This window comes from Symphalangus syndactylus, chromosome 19 (assembly GCF_028878055.3).
Source record: "Symphalangus syndactylus isolate Jambi chromosome 19, NHGRI_mSymSyn1-v2.1_pri, whole genome shotgun sequence".
In the NCBI taxonomy this organism is placed as follows: Eukaryota; Metazoa; Chordata; class Mammalia; order Primates; family Hylobatidae; genus Symphalangus; species Symphalangus syndactylus.
In genome coordinates, this window is record NC_072434.2 from 32,253,055 (window position 1) to 32,265,659 (window position 12,605).

Here is a 12,605-nt window from a genome sequence, read left to right on the forward strand (position 1 = left end):
TACATCTCCAGATACTTAATGTTTTAACATTTGCAAAGTCCCTTTTGCCACAAAAGGGGAAGTTATCACAGGTTCTGGGAATTAGGATATGGACATTTTGGGGGTCATTATTGTTTCTACCACACCCATACTAGTTAATCATTAAAATCCAGTTACAAGGAAAGATTGTAAGGAAGTTGTAGCTTATCATTTTCTTGAATATTCTCATATTTATTATTTTTGTAAGTTGTTTCAAAAATTTTACATATATATACATGCCTATCGATATGCATAAATTCATATATCAACTATGCCAATGAGTATATTTTAGTCACTATACTAATAAATAAATGGTGGTGGTACAAATAATTTAGAGAATAATTATTTTTGTTAATGTCAAAAAATGTTAATTCTGAGAACTTTGAGTAGCAAAATGTTAAATAATTATAAACTAACAGTTTTATAATTCAGCTTATGATACTACAAACATTTCACTCTTCCCTAAATATATTTTACTTGCAAGAAGTTGACACATGAAGAATGTACACTTATATATATAACTTGTTAATAAAATTATATGACATTTTCATCATATTTATTCAACAAACTAGGAAACACAATACAGTGAATAAAAAGAATTCAACAATGTCTTTTAGTAATTTTTATGAGCTGATTGTTTGCATCTTCTCAAAATTTATATGTTGATGCCCTAGTCTTCAGTGTGATGGTATTTTGAGGTAAGGAATTAGGGAGGTAATAAGGTTTACAGTGGAACATAAAGGTGAGTCCCACGTAATGGCATTGGTGCCCTTAAAAAGAAGAAGTTATCTCTCTTTCAACCACCTCCCCCTCCTCTACTTTCACACACCTATGAAGTCATGTGACCACACAGTGACAAGGAGGCTATATGCAAACTAGAAAGCAGGCCCTCTGTAGAAATCAAATCAGCTGGCACTTTGATCTTGTAATTCCCAGCCTATGTTGTTTAAACAACCTTGTCTATGGTATTTCATTGTAACAGCCTGAATGAGCAGAATAATATAGAAATTAGTAACAGTGTTTCAATTTCCTCATATCTCACTTCTCTCATATTAAGATAAAATACTAAGTTACTTCACAACATGGTGAAAGGATTAAATTAATATGGTGAATAGTAAGGTATTTATAAGACTATAAAGTCTTGTGCAAAGGTCATGATTTCTAATATACTTTGGTTTATTAGGCCAAACATATGTCAAATATTCCAAAAGTTTTTTGAATAATGCTATAATTTAATAACAATATTTTTAAATGTTAGATACAAATTAAATGTAATAAACATTTGCAAGAATGTTAAAGAGGGAAAAATTGATGAAGTCCTTAGTTTCATTCATTAAATTAATATTTATTGAGCTTCTTCTCTATGTAAGGAGATGTGCTAGGTGGTAGAGATACAAAGTCACTGAGTTGAGAATAAAAACATAATCGTGGTTCCTTCTTTATGGAACTGAGAGTTGGCAGTATGTGCTTTGAAATAGGTTAAGCTCTGCACCCGTATTATACGCATGTGAAAACTGTTTTTTTTTTCTTCTTGAGAAGGAGTCTTGCTCTATTGCCCAGGCTGGAGTGCAGTGGTGTGATCACGGCTCACTGCAACCTCTGCCTCCTGGGCTCAAGCAATTCTCCTTCCTTAGCCTCCCAAGTAATTGGGATTACAGGTGCCTGCCACCATGCCCAGCTAATTTTTGTATCTTTAGTAGAAAGGGGGTTTCGCCATGTTGGCCAGGCTGCTCTCCAGCTCCTGACCTCAGGCAATTCGCCTGCCTTGGCCTCCCAAAGTACTGGGATTACAGGCAAGAGCCACCGCGCGTTGCCTGAAAACTGATTATTAATCACACAAAAACACACACAGCAATACAAATGATACTGAAATATGGTTCTAGAAATGCTTCTATAAAGCACTAATTTTTCAGATTAGTGCAAAAATTTGAATTTTAAAAGCATACACTATAGACATTTTAAAATGTTTGATTTGATTCTATGTTCATCTTGTTTAATCCAGTAATGATAACTCTTTTGAAGTGATTAGTGCCAAATCGATTTTAATGTTGATATTCTACCTTAGAATTGCCATTTTCAAAACAAAAATGGCTTGTATGTAACACACAAATATTGATGTATATGAAAAAACACTGGTATGGCTCAAACCACTCCAGAACACTGAACCTTCCTAAATGGTTGAAGTCTTGTAGCTTTTATTCAAATTAGAAAGTTTTTTTAATACTAATGGAACATGTGGTGAGATTTTTTTGTTTGTATGTTTTACATGTTTCCATTAAAAAATGTTGTCTTAGTCTCTGAGTTTCTTTCATATTGTGTGTGTGTGTTTCTGTGTGTATAGTTTCAGATATGTGTTAGAGTCTAATTAAACTTCTTATTTTGAGAGGACAGCTTTCCTCTTGGAACAATCCTATTTCTACATTTTAGGGAATTTAAAAAGTAGAACAGCCAGGTGACATGACGGAGTACGACAGTGCAGGTGGTTGAAATTATTGACAGTTTATATTCCATGAGGGAAAATAGTCTAGGGAACAGCAACTCAACGCATGTACAAAAATAATACTGAGAATATGTATACATATTTTTTTTCTTTTTCTTTTTTTTTTTGAGACAGAGTCTCACTCTGTTGCCACGCTGGAGTGCAGTGGTGCGATCTTGGTTCACTGCAACCTCCGAATCCCTGGTTCAAGGGATTCTCCTCAACCTCCTGAGTAGCTGGGACTACAGGCACGTGCCACCACGCCCAGAAAAATTTTGATTTTTAGTAGAGACGGAGTTTCACCATGTTGGCCAGGATGATCTCCATCTCCTGACCTCGTGATTCGCCTGCCGGCCTCAGCCTCCCAAAGTGCTGGGATTACAGGTGCAAGTCACCGCACCCAGTCTAAGAATACTGAAGACATTTTCTGCAAAGGTAAATTACATGAAATCTCCAATCATGGGAAGGCGGCGGAGTGGAGGGCAAAATAAAACAGGGGAATAAAAGTTTTCTACAATAAAGAGTATTAGTTATCAACAAAAAGGACTCTAAGAAGACTGGCTACAATTTATTCATCTTTGTACTGCTTTCTCTTCCTTTCACTTATTTCCTTGGCCCACTCTCAAATAATGCCTGTCTTAGTAACAGAATGTAATTAATATAGAATGAACACTAGCTAAGAAGTTAATAAACCTGCATTTAAAGTTCCTTAGGTTATTAGTTAGTGTATGATTACACTAATCACTTAACCTCTCTGGTTTTTAACTTCTTCATCATCATGAGCGATAAGATTAAATGATCCCTAATGTCAAGTTCCAACACACTTTTTATGAGACTTGAACACATTAGCCCCAGTTTATTTAGCAGCATTATTGATCTTACAAAATAAAATGTGAATATCCCTGCATACATAGGTATTTTTAAAATTTTAGACTCTTTCAAAGAGAAAACTCTAAAAGCAAAATAAACATAGCAGAGATGAAAATGAATAAATATAAATATTTTATTGAAATTAATTATATGTGCATAAATGTGTGGGTCATATGCGACTTTCTTTGCTATGCAAATAAGAGTCTCAATTTATTTATCTTTATATAACCCATTTTTGTTACAAGTTAGATTTAATGTTAAAATCACCTGAATCATATCAACATTTTGCTTCCCAGGCAAATTGCTTTCCAATTTCTGTAATAAAATGTATCTTGAATATTGCTTTTAGATTAGAAATTTTAGTGGGTTATAGGTAAGAAATATATTAGTTGGTACTCATACATAGTTCTTATAAGAAGGCAGCACCAGGACGGCTAACAAAAGCATTACCAATAATATAAAATGTACTGAAGCACTAGCTGCAAATAATGCACCGTGATTATCTAAGAAAGACATTCTCAACATAAAATTAAAATGCATAACTTTTGGAGCAGTCTAAGTATAAACCAGATTTGTTCTGAAAGTAAAAGGCAGCTAGGAGATATGAAGCCTATGGCTTCATGAAGGAGTTGATCAAATGTAACCATATGAATTAGTATAGTGCTCAATTACTTAAATTGTTAAACAAACTTTAAATGCTGTAAACATGTTTAAAGTTCATGAACTATGGGTCACAAAATTAATATTCTTGTTATCTTGTTTTTTAAAAAAAATTTTAAGAACAGCAATCACACATTTATTTCACATATAAAATAAAAATCTGAATCTTACATTTTTCTAATTTAAGTCCGAGTGGGTCCTCAATAAACAAATGCGTTTCTCTGAATAGCAAATTATGTAAGTAGCTTTAGGCAGCAAATCAAAGCCTTATGTGAAAAGTATGCTCTCTAACTCTCACAGTTGTTAAGGTTTATTTGCAATGAAAGTAATTCAGAATTTTCATCCTCTTTATGTGAACCTCAGATCCTCTTAGCAGCGTTTGTCAGCCTCTCTAAAACACAGAGACATACACAGACATCATCCTCTTAGTAAAATGAGACAACAGAAGAAACACTTCTTCTCTAGGACATCATTAGAGCTGGACAACAGCCTGAGGAGAGAAAGAAAAAAATGTTATACCAACATGCCCTTAGTGATTTTTATTTTCTCCTGCAAATGTTGATGGCTATAAAGACTGTATAGATAGTTGAGAACATGCATATTTTGTCTTGCAAGATGCCACTTGACTACCTCTTTTCTGAAATTTTATACTACTGATTTCTAGAATACTGATGTTCTAAAATGAAGTTTATCTTACCAATAACATTTTAATATTATACATTTCAGATGATTTTTCAGCCATCCTGTTTTCATCAGGAATGCATTTTGGGCCAATTAGCTTATTCTTTGTCATTAAATTTAGAGGATAATAAATTACGGTAGGATAATAACAATAGACAAAAAAGTTTAATTTAAATGTTTTACCAGTAAAATATATTTTATAACTAAAAATGCAATGATTTCTCTGACAGCAAATATCCTTTAATTTCGTGCATCAAAAATGGTCAGCTTACTCTTGAAAACCAAGTTCACACAATTTGCAAAACATGTTGTTCTCCACACTTAATGACATATGATGTAAGCACAATCAAGAGCTCTTTGGCTTCTTCCCTACTGCTACGCCTATCCACTCTTCACATTGTGAGCGTGCACAGGCTGGGGGTGCTATAGACTTATGGAAAACCAGAGGGCTTTATGAATTTATAGTATCACCACAATATGCAAATAGCCATTGTGGATACTACTAATTTGTATCTGGTGCAATAATTGGAACCGAGATGCACATTTAATAAGTGGTTTCTATAGCTTTAATTTACCTGCGAAACGTGAAAAATAACCATTCTTAATTTTGGAACTGAAATTGTATTTCAGAACATGGCCAAGATATACTAAAAGCATAGACATGAGCCCACCACCTAAAACTCTTTTCTTTATTTTCAGAAAGCAAAGACAGTTAGTAGGAAATAAGGGAAATACTTAAATACCACTTTTGGAAACAAACAGGGATTTAACTGCTTTATCTGTCTTTGGGTTTTTAATGCGGGATATAAAGGACCTTAAAGCGTTCATATTGTCTCCTTAAAACCCTCTACTTCAAATTCACCCTTACAAGCTACTACTCTCCTAGGAAAGAGGAAAAGAAAATTTCCACTGACCCAGCTCGTGATTTACATACAGAGAGCAAATAAATGAATGGAGTGGGGGATGGGGCAATGAGAAGCAATCTGTTTCTTTTTCAACCGCAGAAAATAAGATTACTTACCAAGAACATTTTTATCCAGGGCAAATGTTTATTCCCTCTATCATTCAGCGCCTCAGTCTCTGCAAGAAATCGATTTCCACTCTACCTTTCCCTCCTATTTCTAAAAAAGAGAGTGAGGCGGATAATTCTTAAGCTTCGGGGTCCGGAGGAAGATAGAGCTAGAGCGGAGGGCAAAAGACTCCCACAGCGCTCTTTATACAGATCCGAGCTCTGAGAGCGAACCCATGGGGAGGGGGCGGGGGATCTTCTCTAAGGAGAGTACTCCGGGCAGGGAGGGGGATTCATTCTGCAGCCAAAATATAAATCATCTACAAACAGATTAGTAGCCTCTCAGTCACACAGGCAGTTCCCTTGGGAAGCAGGTTTCAAAGAGAAAAAAGAAGTTCCTGGAGAGAGAGAGAGAGAGAGAGAGATTGGGGTTTGGACTTGCAGAGGGAATGGGGCCAAGGAGAGGAATAGGGAGAAGGAATAAAGCTAATCTTACCGATCGATCAGGCGATCGTTTGTTCAGTATTGGGACACGAAAATGGCAAGATAATGCATTCGGCAGCAAAGCCATTTCTAGCACACTCTCCCTCAGTTACTGCAGGAATCAGAGGGGAAGCGGGCGCCTCGAAACCTACCACTTGCTCCCCAGGGACCGTCCTCAGAACCTCCAAAGCTCTAGCTTCTAATGCAAGGCGTTCGGAGCTGAGGGTTCAGATGGAAGTCAATTGCCTTGAGTCACAGGCAGCAGGAACGCCAAAGAAGTGGGACCTGGGAGGGCTGCTGCCGCCGCTGCTGCATCTAACCACGGTTCCCCGTCCCCTTGCCTAAGCCTCCCCGGCACAGCGCCCCCGAAAGCGCCTAGCGACTCGGCCTCCTCCGCATCTTCAGCCCTTCGACCACCACCCGCACCCCCCACCCCCCGCCGCCTCATGCAAATCGCTGATGATTTGGTCATCGTAATGTGACCGGTCGTAGTGGTTTATTTGGGGAGTGGGGGAATTGGTTGTGTTGGGCTTCCTTACTACGCCTCCCTCAGTTGTTGCGAGTGAAAATGTTCAAGGGAAATACTAGTGAAATGCACTGATGGAATACTATTAATCCTAATGATAATGGTCCCAACGCAGGTAACTCTTAAAGAACTGAGAGTGGGAAGATCAGAGCAGGATTTCCGAAGTGGTGCCCTCTTGAATTCTCATTGGATCCTCCCCAGCAGCCTAAATCATTCTTGCTGCTATATCTATCAGGATGACTACAGCCTTGCTCACTAGTTCTCTCTTTATCTCGTTGTCTTCAACACATCCTTTTACTTCTCTTTGCAGATTTATCTGTATTCCACCTCCTGTTCTCTGGGGTTACACAGCTTCTGCCTTTCACCACTGTATGGGGATGTACAGCCTGTAAATTTTCACTTTGCTTAAGGATCACCACGAATCACCCCCCACCATTCCCCACCCCCCCCCCATATAAAGCATTTTCACATTCTGCTTCCTTGCCTTGGGGGTTCGTGGCTCTCTGTGTAACTGGTTTTTACTTGATTACATGCCACCAGGAACTGCTGATTATTTTAAAGTCCTACTACCCTGCAGCTCACTACTTTACCTTGATTTGGAAGATCATGGAATATCTATTTGAATCCTGGATGTATTTTTCTCACAGTCTTCTAGCTTCCTGAAATTTCCTCTGGTAAGTTATTCTCTTTATCTGTTACTTGAAATTTAACTATTGTTATTTTTAATAAGCTCTGTTTTGTTGAAGTATTTCATTTTTCACATTTTTGTTACTTTCGGAACTGAAAGATCCATATGGCCATATTTATTAATTAGTATGTTAGTGGCAACTGCACTAAGACATATCTCATGTAATGTATTACCCCAACATCCCATGTATTACCCCAATATCTTTTACCTTCTTTATTTTTCAAATATCTGTCCTCATATTACAGGTTACATGAACATTAATCCCCCCACCCCCATTAACCCTTCTTGGCACACATTCCTGTGCCATTTGAAAGGTCACATTTTATAGGTTTATCTAAGAGAGAGCTTAAAAGAGACCTTCTGACAATTGCTAGGTCTGGGAAGTTCACTAGTCGGATCTTCAGAAGGTTGTTCAGGTCAGTATTTGTTCGTGATAAGCAATTACATGACTGAAGGAGGACTTTGTTGCAAAGTGTATTTTTATGAATTTAGCAAGACCTTAAGCACTAAAATGCCACTGAATGGTGGGAAGTGGACTGTGAGTTTTGAGGGTACCATTTTTTTTTCTTAAAATATTTCAAATCACACATAAGCACGTTATTTTAGGCATTGTATTTTAATTCAGGCATAGTACTTGTCAGTACGTTTCTGATTTTGTGAATTAGCTGGTGAACAGTTAATTGGACACAGAGTACTCATTTCAGAGAGGAGCTATCAGAAGAAACCCCTGATTATCTTGGTTCTGATAAATTGAAATTCAAGAATAGACATTACATGAAAAATTTAATTGCCTCACTCTTCATACTTGTCCGCCCCCCCACCCCGTGTTTAATAGGCATGTTAATACGGTCAGTGCCTTTTGCTTTTATGAACATTTCTATGGACTTAACTGACAAGATTATCACCTCCCCTTCGTATAGTTGTGTTGCGAGAAACATTTTAATCTTTACTTTTACTTCACGTATTGACACATAATGAGGAGAGCACGATATTCATTAAGTGCCAAACCTGCACGTATCCGTAATTTTTAAAACCCACTGAGGGTTTTCTCTGAACATCCGCCCCCCGCCCTCAAATTAAGGACAAGTTCCTGGTCTCTACATTTCCTTTTCTTGGGATAGATGGAGGTAAGAACCTATTGTTCACGCTTTTCTTTTCCTTTTTTTTTTTTTTTTTTTAATTTCTGGGAAAGAACTATTCTTGTCGTCATTGATGGCTGACGCGACAACCCAAGCAATGCTTTTTTAAATTCAAAAGCCCTTTTAGCTCCCAGACATAAAAGTACTCCAGCTGCAGCGTAGCCCCATCCCCCCGTCTCGGTATTCAAGGGCTTTTCCCTCTTGACTCCCACCGAGAGGGAACGGGGTTGAGACTGTGGTCCGCACCACTTGGCGCCCCTCACCCGTCACTAGGTCACTAGTTTCTACCTGGTCTCTTTCCCAGTCCGGTCGTCCTGCCTGACAAGCCAGTGCCATCAGAGTCCGTGACTTCATTTGAAGAAAGGAGGGCTTCATATAATTCAATTCAAACATCCTCTTTGGAGAACTGCTGTTGTTGCGCAAGGGTGGAGGGAGGAACAAAAAAAAAAAGAAAAAGAAAAAAAAAACTTTCAGTGCAGTCAGATCCAGTAAGGAACAGACAGTCGGTATTTAGGTAAGTGCATTTTGCTGTATTATACCTGAAGCTCAAGCGTGTGAAAGGGAAATTTACATCTGAGGGATTCCCGCAGCCAAGAACGTTTTAACTGGAGGGTTATCAACAGGCGACTCTGCGTGGAGATTTCTCCGCAGCTCACGGCAACGCCTGTGCCACCTGAGCTCAGGGAACGGAGGAGAGCAAGGTGCCTGGTTGACCAGCTGGCCCCAGGCTTGGTGTTGACGTGAGAACAAACCCACCCGTGCGTGTAGGAAAGGTGTCCCCTACTCTGACCTGCTAGCTCAGGCTCTGCACTCAGCCCCTGCGGCGAACGTGTGCTTGGTGTGGGCATTTGCAGCCCCGTAGAGTGGGGTGCGCCAGGGGGTTTCCATCCTTCCAGAATGCTCCATTTCGAACCTTCCTCAAGCCAAACTTGAGCAAACCTCTTCTGTGTGAGAGAATAGACAAGATCTCTGGAGTCTCTTAGTACCTTTTTGCGTTAATATCTATTTATTTTAATGAGCTATATTTAATGTTAGTAAACGACGATTCCTCAGAATGCCTGCTTTATAAAACCCTAATCACTGTCCTTGTCTGACTGCGAAGTAGGGTTTAGAACTGTTGAATGACTTCTTAGGCTCTGTGTTAAAGTATTATTGCTGACGGTCACTCCTTCCTTTCCTTCACCAACTCCCAAGAATCTGGAGGGCGGTAGGGAGAGAGGAAGAGAGTTAGATTTCAACTTGAAGCTAGTGCTTGGAATATAAGGTTGAAGTTAAAAGCGAAGAGTGAGGGTTTGGAATCTGTCTAGCTTATATTATACCCACTTTAAAGTTGGCCTTTTATTTTTATTTTCCTCTTTTCTGGAGGTGGGGGTGGGAAGTAGGAAGATCTGGGACTGGGAGCGCTCTCTTCCAGCGTCCACTGGAGAGGGGGTGGTGCTTCTTGGCCGCTGGTTACTGCTGGTTCCACAGCCAAACAGTGACAGAGAGTTTAAGTCTCTGATGGCTGTTCTCCTAGTCCCCAAGAGTTGAACCGGAGAGACTTTTACTTTGCACCAGGTCGAGAACGTGATCAGCCCTTTAGAGAAGGAACCTCCTTGTAATAGAAATTCTACTGGGAAACGCCGTGTAGGCACTACCTCCGAAGATAAGATGCATGTTTGGAGCTGTGTAAAATGCCCACTGGCTGTTTGAAAGGAGGAAAAGGTGACTAGGGTTGCAAATTAACCTCAGTATCACTTCAAAATATTCTATCTAGTCAAATGTACGTAAGCAAAGAAGAGAGCATCAGGGTATAAAACTGCCACAGCAGCTTGGAAGACAGATGATTCAGATTTTGGGGACTTTCTTTTGCGTGTTACATAGATTTGTTTGTCATCATGCAGTTAAGCAGGTAAGGAATGAATGCATTTTCTTGACAATCATATAATTTGTGTTTTACTATCATGTGATATTTTTTCTGTGTTGCAAGCAGTGGAATATATGCATTTTCAGTTGGTCCTGCTATGATGCATAACTTCTTAATATTCACCTTCACGAACCAGGGTAAAACAGTTTAGATGTTTAACATGCATTAATTTAACTGCTTAGTGTGCATTTATTTAAATGTGTAGCCATGTTACAAAAATCATAAACTGGACCAAGGTTAGAGGAAGAAATGGGAAGAGTAGAGAGTTAGAAGAAGAAATGTATAACCTTAATAAAACATGGAAGATGGCAGTTGCAGAAATGCATTAAAAACATTGCTTCTTGTTAAGGTCCCAGACCTTAATATATAAAGGACAGGTGAAGAAATATTAAGGGTTTCTTGAACTATCAAAGTAATTTTGACTACTCGAGAGAACTGTTTTGTAGGTATTTCCATTATTTTCTCCACCTTAAGAAAAAATACATGAGGTGGGGGTGGGTTGGGTTGTCAAATAGAAGGAAAAAAGAAGAAAGCTTGCCCAAGGGCAGTGTAGTGTACAACCCCAGTATGAAAATCTTTGGGTTTAGAAAACCAGTTGGAAAACTGAAAAAAAATAGAAAATTATGGGTTTTCTTCCCCAAATAAATTTCTTTTACATTTTCAGTTTTGTAGATTGAGCAGTCAATAGATTTCTTCCACTATCAGATTTTTCTCAATTAAAATGGCAAACACATTCTGAATACTCAAATAAGCTTTGTTATTATTATTGATATTGTTTTGTTATTTTTTGCTAACATGTTGAAGGATCCTGGACTTTCCACACAGTGAAGCAAAAAAAAAAAAAAATTACTAAAACACCATCATAAAACTCTTCTACTTGTTAATAACACTTCATCTTCTCTAAGAAATTGTATTATTTAAATTATCTCTAGAAATAGTTTTAGTACTTAACATTTATTGATGTAGATCCCTGATCAATAATTTTTCTGCTAGTATGGCTTACTGATAAAATCTGGAAGAAATAAGAAAGATAATTGTAACTTTGGGTTGTAAAACTGCACAGTTGTAGTGCTTTTCTTAGTTGGATGCAAAAGGTAGTTTTTCCTCCACTAAAGAAAGTAATTTGTCAATGAGTTCTAATTCCCTAATACTTTTGCATTTAATCCTTAGCAATTTTATTGTAGTAGATATGCTCATTGTGTATATGTTTGTGTGTGTGTGTATGTGTATACATATATATTTGTATACCTGCACACATTTTTGGTGGTTGGAGAAGGTATTTATTTTAAATCTTTGTTGTTTTAATAATGTTTTCCAAATGAAATAGACATGATACCATATAACAGTCAATTTCATTTTATTTTATCAGATAATATTATGTGATTTCATCCTCTCATAGGATATCTTATCTTAAGAAATTCATCATCATCATAGAAATGTACATTTTCATAAACTACTATACATTTTGATTTTCTTCATGCACATTTGTACATTATAATTAAGTAAATAAAACCTAAGTAGGAAGAAACCATTGGGACTCAAAGTGTGTGTGTGTGTGTGGGGGGGGGTAATTTCTACCATTAGCTTGACTCCTAGATTTGTGGATTCTTTAAATAAAAGTGTATTTATTTTCAGTGTAGTGTATTTGTGGGTTTCTCTCCACAAGTACAGAGAATGCAACTGTTGGGATTTCCAAACTTTTATGTTTCATTATCAACCTATGATTCAGTTTCTTATGTTTCCTGTTTATTTTTAGTTTTTCCACATTATCTTTAAAAGAGGCAGTTATTTACTAGAATAAGAGTCTGAAACACTTCATAATTTAGCAAATTGGATATTAATATTAAAAGAGTTCAGGCGCAAATGGGAATATGACACCAACTTGTGTTATATTTGTTTTGCACACATATTGTTTTTAGAAAAAAAATATTTTTTCTTAAAAAATATCCCAAAGATTTTTGGATATTATGATTGTGTGCTTATGATTAGTGATGTTCTCTTCTAAGGCTTTTAATGTTTTTTTCTTTCACATAGTAATAAAGGGTTATTGGGAAAAGTAGAGTGCTTGTACACCTAGACTTCCTTCCTGAATTTCAGTTCTGGTTCTACCTGGCATTAATGTACTCCTGGTAAGATTTCTTGACCC

General features: G+C 37.5%; 1 protein-coding gene and 1 long non-coding RNA gene across 5 annotated transcripts in view; one reads left to right on the plus strand and one right to left on the minus strand.

The window, feature by feature from the left end:
* Window positions 1–3,476: 3,476 nt before the first annotated feature.
* Window positions 3,477–6,261, minus strand: LOC134731974 (uncharacterized). The gene is made up of 3 exons (XR_010114733.1): window positions 6,214–6,261; window positions 5,730–6,115; window positions 3,477–4,517 (listed from the first exon to the last, which is right to left on the minus strand). It is a non-coding gene; the product is annotated as an uncharacterized lncRNA (long non-coding RNA).
* Window positions 6,262–6,763: 502 nt separating this feature from the next.
* The window catches only part of BRINP3 (BMP/retinoic acid inducible neural specific 3), a 378,045-nt gene continuing 372,203 nt past the window's right edge, over window positions 6,764–12,605 (plus strand). The window contains exon 1 of one of the 4 annotated variants that reach the window (XM_055233832.2): window positions 6,764–7,400. The gene's annotated coding sequence lies outside the window, so the exon portion shown is untranslated. Of the gene's footprint in view, window positions 7,401–8,849; window positions 9,068–9,884; window positions 10,445–12,605 lie in introns of those variants that run through there. The other 3 variants (XM_063613754.1, XM_055233830.2, XM_055233831.2) reach the window with 3 other exon arrangements.